At 33.9% G+C, this 7,972-nt stretch overlaps 1 long non-coding RNA gene across 1 annotated transcript; it reads right to left on the minus strand.

Annotated features, from left to right (window-relative positions):
• Positions 1-4,049: 4,049 nt before the first annotated feature.
• On the minus strand, positions 4,050-4,656 carry LOC133801768 (uncharacterized). Its single transcript, XR_009876959.1, has 3 exons — positions 4,595-4,656; positions 4,229-4,324; positions 4,050-4,137 (listed from the first exon to the last, which is right to left on the minus strand). It is a non-coding gene; the product is annotated as an uncharacterized LOC133801768 (long non-coding RNA).
• Between the last annotated feature and the right edge of the window lie 3,316 nt (positions 4,657-7,972).

The raw sequence follows: 7,972 nt of genomic DNA on the forward strand, positions 1-7,972 counted from the left end.
AAGATGCATCTTCTTTTCAGTAGCCCATCACTTGAGAACTCGAAAGTTAAGCGTGCTTGACCTGGAGTAGTCTCATGATGGATGGCCTCCTGGGAAGTTTTCCCAGGAAGCGTGCGAGTGAGGACAAAGCACGCTGGAAAGACTCGTGTTGGTTTGCAGGGCCAGTCATCATTCCAGGAAGCAGCCATAGTGACGTGGGGCGTTACAAATGGTATCAGAGTCTTGAGCCAGCTGGAAGTGTGGCCAATGGGGACTTCGGACCCCTAAGGGGGGTCATTGTGACATTCAGAATCCCGTGATCTGCAGGGGGAAAGACCGGGTAAAAGTTGTGCAATCTCACATCTCCTGGGGAAGGTCCAGTGTGATGATTCTGAGACTGTGTAGGTATGAGACTACATAGTTGAAGATGGTTTAAATGGATTGATGGGTACTACCTATGCCAACAAGATGCATTTTCTTTTCGGTAGCCCATCACTTGAGAACTCCAAAGTTAAGCATGCTTGACTTGGAGTAGTCTCATGATGCGTGACCTCCTGGGAAGTTTTCCCAGGAAGCATGCGAGTGAGGACAAAGCACGCTAGAAAGACTTGTGTTGGTTTGCAGGGCTAGTCGTCATTCTAGGAAGCAGCCATAGTGACGTGGGTGTTACAATAATATTCTTTGATTAAGGCGTGCCCTTAAATTGAGCACATACAAGCTTAGAAAAAAATATTATGTTTTGCCTTATAAGTAATGTGCTTTGAATTTTTGTGTTGTTTCATTAGATTGATTCACACTAAATACTTTGAAATTATAGTTTTGAAAGTGAAGATAACTCCTATATTTATATGAAAACTTGAGCTTAAATATAAAAAATCTAGTTTGAAGAAATGATAGTTTGAATAATTTTTGCTATCAATAAAACTTGGGAATCAATATAATTATAAATATTATTAATCTTATATTTTGTGGATTCTATTATCTTAATAATTTTCCTATTACAACTTGATTACAATTCTACCTTGTTTATTTTTCTTCTCTTAAAATATCTTTATTTTCAATCTTTTATTTTATTTTCTTGACATTAAATCTTATCAATCTTTGAAGCTATGTTATAATTTATTTATTTTTGGTCTAAAATAGTTTCTTTTTGATCTTAGACAACTCCTTTGGGTTCGGCCTCGTGCTTACATGAACACTATACTTCATATACGATTCGTGTGCTTGCGAGATATAAATATTAAAAACATACCAATTTTAGGTTCATCACTACATCGCCGGCAATCATGAATGATGATGACTTAGCTGCCCTATGTAATGCTCTAGAAATCGATGAAGATGATGAAGACATTATCCTGGCTGACTTGGATGCCTCAATCATAAAAAAAAAGTGGACAGTGTGGCTAAATCGCTAGTGGGATGTGTTCAATCGACCCAAATGATACCACTGGTTCATGCATCTAATATATTCTGGAAACTAAAAGGACCTTTCAAGGTTGAATCACTAAAGGCCAATACATTCTTTTTTCGATTTGTAGTGGAAACAGATAAGATTCATGTCCTTATGGGAGGGCCATGGATCTTGGAAAATTCTCTCTTGGTATTGGAAGAACCTAAGGGTACTGTGGACTACACCACAATGAAGTTTGAGAGAGTGTATTTCTGGATTCAATTGCATAACCTCCCTATCTGTTGCCTATCGGCCGAGATTGGTCAAACCTTGGTAAAAGAAATAGGCAACCTCATTGGTGATGTTATTGAAGTAGATCCCAACATCTCTGGTGACTACCAGGGAAGAACCATCAGAGTTCGGGTCTCCATTAACATCTCTAAACCCCTTCCTAGAGCTGTCAAAGTCAGACTGATTGATGGAGAACAAAAAACGCTTGTTGCATTCAAATTTGAACGTCATCCTGAACTATGCTACAACTGTGGCATACTTGGGCATCCATTACGTGAATGAAGAACAAGGAATATCCTGAGCAATGGAAAAATCCAATTCAAGTATGGGGATTGGGTCAAAGCCACTATCCCAATCAAACAAACAGCTCCGTCTAAACGTAGTCGCACAACCGTAGCCCTGCCAACTTCAAGCGACAAGCCTCTGAAAAACCCAACACCTACAGTCTCACCGCCGGTAACATCTTGGGAAAAGAAACCGCTCCAGATTGAAGGCGGTGCTTCTTCCGCGTCTGTAAAAGGAAAGGTCATTGATGATGGAATAAAGTCCATTAATGTGAGAAATAAGTCAGCCACTGAATATGGAGCAAATCCTCTTATTAAAACTCATAACTTTTATACATATTTGCTTGATTGCTATAGTGGGAAAAGTGACAAATCTGGTATTAAATCAACATCCTCTACAACTTTCCTTGTTTCAAGTAAACCTTTGACATCGGGTGAGTCATTCCCAAGTCATGGGAATTTAGGTACACAATGTACATAGAATCAGAAAGTCAATGAGGACCATCACCAAAAAGGCCACGTGACCTTGGATAAAATGGGCCCCACTGTTAATTCTAATATGCTAAATGAAGGCCTAGTCAATGAGGAGAAACTGTAGGCCCATTTTAGATTGGAATCTCAAGGCCCATGCACTTTCTCATAAGGAAGCTCATGTGTATTAAATCATCAAATCAAAGGTATGCAGCAGAATATATGAACCCATTTTAATAAATATTAATACCAGCCAGGATCATACACATATAAAAATATTAAATCATATACAAATAGATCAGGGATTACCTCTTGAAGCCTATCAAGTGTCCTTGAGTCTTTGTAGCATCTCAGAATTTTACTTAGCTATACTGTAGTAACAGTAGTAGTAGTAGTAGTAGTAGCTTGTATTATTTTATAAGTTTAACTTATAGTTTAGAAATATTAATTTTAACATAAGGTTTGATTAATATAGTTGGTCCTAGAAATGATATTTATTATAACCTAAGGTTTAGATAGAATAATTAAGAATGTGACACTTGTCACGTGCATGTTTATTAAGGATTTAAGGATTTTAGATGAATAATTTAATAAAGGATAGATATAGAAAGTCTAGAACCTTCCCGCAGCTGTTAGGATCACAGTTTGATTTAGTCAAATCTGTTTTAACAAACTTCAAGTGTGCAAAAACATGTTTAAAATATTAGCGTATGCCGATATATCACAGCTATAGGGGCCGATATATGACCTATGGGTGATACGGAAAACACGTCGACTTCCACTACAAGAAAAAATGCTTTTAATAACACCGAAAATGTGTTATCAAAACATACCATAACACTTTTTGATGTGTTAAGACCAACTATGTTATCGTAGGTCAGTGTACTTTACATAACACTTTATCATTGTTATACAAATGTGTTATTATACTGTCAACGATAACACACTTTCTGTGTTATTTTAATATATAGATAAGTGTTTAATTATGTTATTTATAGTCGATTATATAACACATTTCAATACTTATAAATTTGTGTTATACTACACTTTAGTATAACACATTTTTTGTGTTATAGTACACTTTAGTATAACACATTATTTGTGTTATATAATGAAGTTTGCATAACACAATTCTTTGCATAAAAAGTGTTATTGTAATAGATATTATAACACAATTTTTGTATTATTGTTATATTTAGATATGTTTAAATTCTCATTATATATTTTATTTATATAACACTAATTTATTCTATTATATTTTAATTTTTTATATAATTAAAATTATCTGTCTAATATATACTAGCATCATCAAATGAACTAGATTTTCAAATAACAAAAAGTAAGAACATTCAACATTGTATTAACAATCCACAAATTAGTTTAAAACATTCAATACTGTCATCAACAACAAAATGTTCTTTAAGTATTCAAGGAGTCTAAAAGTTACTACTTTCAACACAAAGAAATAAACAAAGTTACTACTTTCAAGGAGTCTTAAGTATCCTTTTCTACTTGAAATGACACCAATGGCTCAACCTCTGACACCATTTAAGTTTCTTGTAATTCTTCTGTCTATATTTCGAGCTCAAAGAAACATGAAAGAATGAAAAAAATAAATTTAAATCACCTCTGGAAAACTTCAGGAAAACATGAAATGACACCAATGGCTCGACAAGAAGCTGATCTAACTGAAGGCACCTCGTCTTGTTTGGCTGCATTAATCTGCAAAGTCTCTTAGTTATAATGCATAAACTTGTCTGCAAATAATTAATTTCCAAGAGAAACAAGTCAAAAACACATAATCAATGCTTACCGCAGCAGAAAGAATGAAATCCTGTTTCTCCTTCGCAAGAGAGAAGAATACAGAGGAAGTTATGCCCGCAAAACATGTTACTGATGCAGCTCTCACCTTGCAGAACACATAGAGGTGGTTCAAAAGTAACTACAGACACTTAAAAGTCCAAGCTAAATTAATAAACCGAAACTTCAGGGGCTTATAATCAATCTTTAAAAATCCTACCTAAATTAATAAACCTAAACTTCTGTCAATTCTTGATAATTAATATTACAAGGGTTGTTAAACAGATTAACACTTTGCAGAGAAAGAAAAAAGAATGATAATGAATTGTCTTTTCTTAGTTACTTTATACTTAATGATATCAGGTCAATGTTAATCAACCATTGCAGAAGCATGTCGCAGAATCAATGGAAAATGCTTGAGCAGATACTACTCAGATCTTCTATTCGCTTCTATTTTATCTTTCATAAACTGTATAACTAGATCCAATTACAATGACAGATAGCCACTTTCTCAATTACAGCTAACTAATGAAAACACATACCCTAATACACACTCATGCCCTCACTTCACACGAGATAAATAACTACAATTCTAACAGGAAAATGTATTCAGAATTATATAATATCTATTGCAAAAAATAGCTAATTCCACCATTGAAAACCTGATACATCCACATAGGCATACAAATAGTAAATCCAAGATTCCAAATACAGAGTACTTCAAGCAATGCCTAGATTCTTGACAAGAGAATAATTTCCAAGTAATGAAACAAAGTAAGAAGAACACCTGGCTTCTTTTCAGCCTCAATAAAACCTGTTAGAAAGCCAATAATGAATTTATAATATTAAATGAAACAAGGAGTTTTGTGTAAAATTCTTGAGCATACTTCTGAAAATATGAAATATCAACACTTGACCATCCTCATGGATTGAAATAATACTCACCTTCATTCATCTCTTTAAGAAGCACTTCTTTAACTTGCGTTGAGGATGGTGAGATAATGAAAGTTGCTGTCAAACAACTAAAAGAAGCAGTCTGTTGAAAAGAAAAGTATCACTGAGGCGTGCAATGAAGTGAATAAAATTATGTAATTGTTATAATCAGAGAGGGAACCATACCAGTAGACCTGTCTGGTAATTTCTGAAAGGGAAACCGACTTCAATCCTTTTTTGTATGGATGCTATAACTGTTGGCAACAGCTCAGCAGTCATTCTTGAATATCTATAATACAAAATAGCAGCCCCAATAGCAGGGGCAACTAGTGAGCTAAGAATCCATAATTAACCTTCTTTTTATTTTCACTAATAAGAAGATATTTGTATTAATCAAGAAAGAGAATACACAGCTACAGTACAGCTGTGCTCAACCTTAAATCCAATCTAAACAAAAATTTACCCAATGAAATAATTCTAAATGCACTACAGACTCCCCACCCTCTCTTCTATTCCTCTTACACTTAAGACTTGCCATTTGAAAAACTATTGAAGTTTATGAAAGGATCTTTTTTTAAAAAAATAAGTTTCTGAACGGGTCTAATTAAGGATAAGCTCCTTTAAGCCCTTCTGCTAAACCATACAAGACTGAAAAGGAACAAGAATAGAAGGAACTGGAGTCTAAATGAATTCAAAAATTTCATTTCAAGAATTAGAGCAGAATAATATAATATTTAGCCTATTTCGGAGTAACTGGTTTCATCTTTTGTCAACCTAAGCTTGTAGCATGTTTCATTATCTGTTGAAAAATCATAACCTCGAATTTCCAGACAGTGCATAAAATGACAAAAGGAAAAAAAAAAAAAGAAGTGAAAATAGTCCTATTAGCTAGAAAGCTAAAACTACCAACTGATTTCTTTTGAATCTAACTAGCCCTCTAGCATCCAGGAGATAACAAATATAGTACTAAGCTCCCAAAGCTCAAACAAGGCTACAACATAAATATGATGTCAATTTTATTTTTTGTTGCATGATGATGAATCAAAGACTAGTATTGACTAGAAGAGAGGACAAGCACACTCCACCAATGCAATAAAGATATCCATTCTCTTAACAAATAAGAGAAGGAAACCAGCCAAAGGGCTACCCAATGAAACTTGTAGGAAAATGATTTGCACATTAATTGAAAGGTCAAATCAAATACAGCACCTACTCTCTCAGTTCACGCAATTAGAGGAGAGGATGATCGAAAACATATTAAGTTCAGTCTATTTAAGCTGACTACAAAATTACACTACTGGACAAAACATACTTGTTCTTAGGTTCAGATATCAGATAAAAAAAAATGTATTCTCTGCTTTTCCATGCTAAGGCTAACTGCAACCCCTCACATCTGAAAACTTCTTATATTTCTTTACACCCCTCAAAGTTACATGAACACATTGACATTCATGCTTGCACAATTGGGATACTTATTGTCATAACATACCAAAATTTCAAGAAAGCATTGTTAATAGCAAGCAAAATGTTTTGTAGAAGAACCAAATATAAATGCCTACAAACTATAATTATGAAGTCAAATGATTAAGACCAACTTATTTCTAGGCACAGGACAATAAACTAATGGTTAGATACTTTTTTTTAAAAACAAAATCTTAGCCTTTATTAATGATGTTGAAATAGTAAGGTTGTCACATAGAGAAATATAAATAAATTTCAATGAAATATGTACTTGAGCTTTGCCTTTGTGTTCACCACCAAAGCATTATTGAATAAAAAGCCAACAATAGAGCAGTTCCAGCCATTATTACAGCCACATAATATATTTAACTATGGTCCTTGCAAGATGTTCGGCCATTTTCTGGCAAAGATCCAACTGAAACACATGCACACGTATGAGGAAAGAAAAGAGGACAAACATATTATTGTAACACAACTCTTAAAGAACACAAAGAAGGTTTTATAAGTCTTATTCTTTTTATCTACATAAATAGAAAGTACATAACCAACATATATCATATCATCATATCTATCCATATTACTTATTTAAGAAAAGAAAAAACAACTTTCTTCAATTAAGGTGTCTGTCAATTTAGTATATATCATTGTTAACACTTGACCAGGAAGAAATTTGAGCCAAAGAACCTTTCTAATTTAATGCATTTAAGCTAAACAGAGTTTTCATGGTATTACTGCCCATCAACTAAAGGGAATAGATTTAATGCATCTCTAAACAAGACAGGTTCTGTAATCTGAGCTTCTAAACATCATCATGGAAAATTAAAAGGTTTCAATGTTTAATTGGATTAATATGGAATTAAAAATGAGATTTGGGAGTTTTTTGGGATTTTGGAACCGTTCAACACATTTGGAAAAAACTAAAAAATTGGCCTGAAATGCACATGTGGTCGCGGCCAGCGACATCAGTGGCCGCGACCACTGCTCTCTTTCCCCCAGGCCGCGGCCATAGCCCGATTTCAGCACTTGAAAATGTGCTATTTTTCCAAATGGTTCCAAACCCTCCCAAATGATTTTGTAACTCCCAAAGCACATTATTGGGGTTAAAATCATATTTATACCAGCCATTTCACATATGGCTTTATGAAATTCATCTCAATATTATGTAACACCAAATTTACACAATAAAGGGTAATATTTGGAAGTTACAAATTTGTAACACCAAATATGTTACATTATTTGGATATGTCTCATATATCTAAATATTGTAACTCTCTATTATATGTTACAATATGTGACACTCTTTGTCACATTTATTTAATCTAAAACATTATATTATAAAATAATATAACATTCCCCCACTAGA

The sequence above is a fragment of the Humulus lupulus genome, chromosome 9 (assembly GCF_963169125.1).
Source record: "Humulus lupulus chromosome 9, drHumLupu1.1, whole genome shotgun sequence".
NCBI classification, from domain to species: Eukaryota; Viridiplantae; Streptophyta; class Magnoliopsida; order Rosales; family Cannabaceae; genus Humulus; species Humulus lupulus.